At 40.7% G+C, this 6,005-nt stretch overlaps 1 long non-coding RNA gene across 1 annotated transcript; it reads left to right on the forward strand.

Moving 5' to 3' along the window:
* The first annotated feature begins 238 nt into the window (after positions 1-238).
* Positions 239-3,825, forward strand: LOC143414611 (uncharacterized). The gene is made up of 3 exons (XR_013095260.1): positions 239-388; positions 2,441-2,507; positions 3,515-3,825. It is a non-coding gene; the product is annotated as an uncharacterized LOC143414611 (long non-coding RNA).
* Positions 3,826-6,005: the final 2,180 nt, after the last annotated feature.

Genomic DNA, 6,005 nt, shown 5'->3' on the forward strand with positions numbered 1-6,005 from the left:
TCCCCTCCTCTCTGCCTCTCACCCATTTCATTGTACCAAAGGAGATTTTCTCCATTGAGGCCCAGTCTCTTAGGTAACCCCAGCGCTGCATGAAATGAGGAGAGGGAGAGAGCGAGAGACAGAGAATGAGAGAAACAGAAAGAGAGAGAGAGAGGGCGGGGAAATTGAGAAAGACAGGGGCGAAGGAAATGTAAAGGCGGAGGGAGGGCCGGACAGAAAGGGTTGAAGAAGGAGAGGAAGAAGGACGCCGGATCAGAGGAGGCAGAGGCAGAGAGAGTGAAAGATGGAGAAGTGGAACAAGTGCGGTCAGACGTCGACAGCGACGCCGCTGAAATTCGGCCCAGAGCCGAGGGAGGAAGACTGACTGGCGGAGATGTCCATCGCACATGTAAGGATGAACGCTCTGTGGCTGTGAGGGACTTCATCATATGCTTTTTGCTGTAATTGGTCGTCCAGATTTTAGGCCACGAAGGGTTCAAACACTGGGTGCTACTGCACTGTTGTCTTCTTGATTTTGTGTGCGTTTTGTTGTTGAGTTTTTGTATTTTTCCTTCTTTGTTTATTTGGGTTTTTTGCTGTTTCGTTCTCTTTTTTTTTCTTCCAGCAGATTTAAACTGTTTTAAATTTACACCTGTAAGTAGCCTGTGTGCTAACAGGAGCTGAAGAGCAAAGTTTGGGCCTTCAGGCCTGTTTTAATACCAGCACTTCATGGAGATTTGAAGCACAGTATTTTATTTAAAAGTGTAGGACAAATATTTTAAATGTAGGTATTAGTCAAGGAAGATAAACTTTATTGCAAAGTCAGTGTCATGGAAAAAGTTTCAGGCGCTCAGTCTGATGTTAATTCGTGACACAAATCATTTACTTTACAAACAAGACCAACGTCAAATGTTTTTAAGTTAAATATTGCAATATAAAACTCTCTTCCTCTTTATTTCAGCAGTTTAGACCATAATTAACACCTTTTTTTCACTTTTTTATAATTTTACTACATTTGTTGGATTTTCTGGTTTTGTGGTTTAACCACAAACTTTATCCTGAACAGAGACTTCAACTGTAAGGAGAGGACCTTCTGAAACGCTGCCATCCTTTGTGGCCATGCTACTCTGCACCTCAATGGTGGGCACACAGCACATGGGGTTCCCATGAATAGACCAGGCCTCACCAAAGACCACATCATTTGGATAAAGATGGGGTCCCACAGAAAGAGAAAACGCCTCACGGAGCGAATCAGATAAAGAGAAAATGTTGCGTACGGCAAATCAGATTAGAGCGGGTCAGAGCTTTAGTTTGCAGGCCCTCCCACGTCCACCCGCCTGCATCGAACTCTGTGAAATTTACTACTGCTTCTGCTCATGTGTCTGATAATAATGTGCTCCACTGCTGTGCTGAGTTATCATCTCAGGCTTTTGTCTTCTTTGATCCGTGTGACCGTTGGGGGATTCACTTCTTCTTTTGTACAAGGTCACATCGCTGGCTCCCTTTGGACGGGCCTGCCCCCGGGTGGTGACCCCTTCGTTCATCATGGTGTCACCGGCACAGAGGACAAGCATGAGTTAAAGCTTTCTGTTTCTTTTCTCTTCTTTTTTTTTCTCTTCGCCTTCCCGCTCATTCCTGTGTGATGGGCTCACAATCCTTTTAGTTTTTTTTGTTCATCCTCCATTATGAAAGTAAAGCTCAACAAGTGGAGAAAAGATTTTTTGGGTGGACCAACACCAATCAGTCTCTGGCCTTAGTGGACTGAAGCCTACTTTAAGTAGGCTATGCACCCGAGTGTCCAAGTGTGCACACTTACGGATGACCAAGAAAAGGATGGAGGTCCGGAGCTGATTGTCCAAACGCAATTCTTGCATGTGCTTTTGTGAAACCAGGAGTTGTGGATGGACATCACGCCCCTGACCTCTGAAAATCAGCGAGGGAGAAACCACCTTTGATGGGCTCTAATCCGGCGGCTTTGCGGGTGGACGAGTGAAAGACACTGAAAGACAAATAGAGAAAGGAGCAGAGTGTGTGTTTATGTAAATGTAAAGCCCGTAAGAACCTCTCTTGACATTTTTTGGAGGTCAGCTTAACTTTTTCCCCCCCACGGGAGCATTATTTAGAAAACTGCTCAAAGGTTTCACTTGTGACAAATGACAAGCTCTTAAATTGTAAATATTTCAGTCAATCTAGGTGTGCAGTGAAGAGAAGCTGGTGAATAATTAATATCATCACTGATTTGAAAAGCACTGGCACCAAACAGAGGCAGCAGGTGGAAAGCAGCCAAAGGAATAGTAAAGAGAAAGAACTTCATCTTGAATTAATCTGGCCATTTACAAAACGCAAATAATGTGCACAATTGCTAAATAATGCAAACTTTCTCGGAGATGTGATTAAATCAATGCCAGTTGGCTGCTGGTGACATTTGGTTTCACTAATATGTATTTTTCTTTCCGCACAGGTGCAAAGTCTAAATGCTTGGAGATGCCTGGCAGTGCAGATCAGGAGGGTCCCATTTTGGAAAGGAGGTAAGAGTCTGTCTGTGGAGCAGAAAAGACTGAATAGCTCTCACCGCGTTAAGTACAGTTGAATGTGTCCGGTTCGCACTTCAGCACCAGAGTCTAGAGAGGGTCCTGCTAAATTTGCACTGGAAGGGGTGAGAGTGACAGAAAAGTAGAATGAATGAGGGGAGGGAGTTTGTGTGTGTTACTCTGTGTGCGCATATGTGTGTGTGTGTGTGTGTGTGTGTGTGTGTGTGTGTGTAGTCTCCTCCTCTGTGTTTGCCCCTGTGAGTTTGCTTCTGTGTGTTTCCCTCTGTTTGACAAAGTTCGAGGGGCCAGGCTTGGAGAAAGAAGAGGGAAAATGAGTGAAAGTAAAGGATTTGAATGAGGTGGAGGGAGAGAGGGAGCAAGCTGGGGAGTGGGATGAAAAAAGAAGGCAGGGATCTGACGGAGAGAGGGAGGGAGAGAAGGACAAGAGGACAGTTTTTGGAGGGAAAAGAAGAGCAAGCACCTTGAAATCTCTGTGGCGAGTTTGCTCGCTGCTTCACAGCACGAGTGGCGTAAATTGGTAAGATTTATAGATTGAAGCTGCAGGAAGCGACAACTCGGTCTGGAAATATGTATGGAGAAAGAGAAAGAGAGAGGGAGAGGCTGAGCGGGAGAGAGAGAGGGCGGGAGGGAGATCAAGAGCGAGGCTGCATTAATATGCTAATGGCCTGAGTGAATACACAACAGGCCCACTGACCAGGCTAATCACTGGTGGACACACACTGAGGCTAATCCCTCATGCAGCACTTACACACATGTGGTCACACGCATGCAGTTGCTCATGCAGATGTACTGTACAGTGCAGGTTAAAATACTGGGACAGTTCGTTTGCAGTGATTTGTCACAGGTTTGAAAGACTGAGCGTGAGGTCAAAGTTCAGGCTTTTATGAGTAATTTCAGGATCTTTTCTACCAGGTTGAATGCTCAGTGACAAAACACGAAATTCTGACTGCATTTAAACTGGAAATGGATTTCTTTTATTGCAGACTGAATGCACAGTCCAAACACAAAAACTGATGAATGTGAAGAGGACTGTGGGACGTAGACGAAGCAACTGAGTGCAGATGTTTTCCAGCTGGTGTTGTAAGTAGATTGACGTGATTTAATTTCATACTATCAGTATTAAATTTCAGATTACAGAGATATACTCAAAACATATTGTGTCACTGTGTTAGCAGACAAAAAAGGAAATCTCCTGAACCACTGAAATGCAGCTGTTGCTCTTATGTGTCTCGTCTGTGTTTTATCTTTGATATCACTGCCATGTGTGTAATTGTATTAAGAGCACCAATAATAAAACTACAATTTAAAAATTTGTCTTTGTGTTTCGATGTGTTTCTTCTTCTGGAGTTATGTGGTAAACTCTTGAGTTAAGTCTACATGTTATTGTATCAACCAATTAAGTTATTTTTCCTGTTGAAAACTGACAAATATGTTACAATTTATTTTCACACATAAGTAAGGATAACAGGTTTTGCTGGTTGTTGGTTTTGTCTCATTATTTAAATCACTAAAATTATTTATAATGTTTATGAAGTTAATTTAACTTACAGACAGTAGAAAAGTTCCACAAAGTTTATGAGATAATGTGGCAAAACACATTATTCTCTTAAAAGTATTCAACTGGAAAACAGTATCTGTCAGTGTTGCAATAAAATCTGGAGCATATTTATCACATCATGCTTTTTGTTGTCATGTCATACCATTTTAGTCCCCTTGAGGGTGACAAAGCACCAACAAACTTAAAGAATTCAGCCACAGCAGATGGAAGGAAGAACCTGCTAAATTGGGAATCATGGGTTTTCCATTAGTTGTTTTTGAAACACAGTTTGTGAACACAGGAGCAGGCTTTTGTATAACACTGCTGTATAACACTGGGTTTGATCTCACTGCTGATTTCTGCATTAATAAAAACGGAAATTGTAAAAATGGAGGCAAAACATTCGGATCACACAGTTTAAGCCAGTTTAAACAGGGACTGATTCTCAGTAAATTTCCATATAAATGTTCAATCCCCACTGACATCAGGTTAAACCGATGACGTGAAAGGTGAATTAAGAGTGTGTACTTTATATCCCTTCATGCTAAACAGACTTTATCAAATTTGCTGACTACTTTTATAATCCTCGTTAGTCATGCATTAAATACTATTCCAGTTTGATGCCTGTTCTCACCCATTGCAATCATCCTGTTCTCACCCATTGCTATCATTGCATTCTGATTTTATTTACATTAAGTACATAATGTTCCAACTTTTTTGCACTAGGGTTTGTAAATTTGTAACATTCACAGACATTCTGGCTCTAATATTTCAAAATGTAACGGATTATTTCTTATATTTTATGTCAAAATGTAAGCAATGTCAAAACTGCAGTTCATTGATGGTATAATTAATTAATCTAGGTAAAATGCACAGGCTGGCAGACCACATGAAAGCAGAAAAGCATGACAGGGAACGTTTTTCACTCATTCTAAACTAATAAATCTGAACTCAGCCAGTTCAGCCAGCTAGTAATGTCGATACATCTCAGACACAAAAACTAAAAGCTGAGTAAGCTAACTAAACTAAGCTGTTACCTTGATAAACATTCCCAAAAGACTAATGTATGACAGATATATAAACATTAATTTTGGCAAAAGCAACAAAAACTGTGACAATTGTGAGTGCCAGCATTTCTTCACTGATGGATTTCTTCCATCAAGAAGAAATCTTGCATTTAACTAGTGTTAATGTATGAATAGAGGCATCTACGCTTGAGTCACCTTAGCACTGTGAAATCATTACAAATTATGTGACTTCTCCTCAGATCTCATTGCTGTTTCTTTTATGTTTATATAAACTGATTGTAGATGCTTCATCAAGTTCTAAATTATTTCCCTTTTACATAAAGCAACAGACTTTTCCAACATCCCTTTTTAAAAGGAAAATAGGAAAAAAGATCATCAATAACAGAAAACAAATCTGCTTGAACATTCTCTGTTGTTGCCAATGCAGCTGTTGAGAATATAAACTATTAATAACTTTCACAGCTGATATATTTACAATGAATAAAAAGTACATTTGTGGTAAACACAGCTGAATTTGCATTGTATTGGGACATGCATAGCTTTTTCTTGATAACACAAAGAAAAATCTTTTCTTTTTTACCTTTGTGGTGCAAAGCAGCCACTAACATGTTTCTTTTTCAACCATCAGTCTCTTCTGTATGCCTTACATATCTGTACCTCCTGCAATAACAAAAGAATATTTTTGAATAATTAGGTAGTTAAGTGTTTTGAATACTGAATCTGACCACAAAGGCTATAAAGGATTATTATGATTAGCATTGATTTCTCAGTGTCTGCCAGTAACCTTTTCATCTATGTAGCTGACATACTGAGCTGAACTAGTCTTGACCTCTTGACCCTCTCGCTGGATGTTGTCTCCCTCACTCAGTGACATGTGGGGCACAACACTCCGCACAGTCCACGTCCTGC

Source organism: Maylandia zebra, linkage group LG22 (genome assembly GCF_041146795.1).
Source record: "Maylandia zebra isolate NMK-2024a linkage group LG22, Mzebra_GT3a, whole genome shotgun sequence".
Taxonomy (NCBI): Eukaryota; Metazoa; Chordata; class Actinopteri; order Cichliformes; family Cichlidae; genus Maylandia; species Maylandia zebra.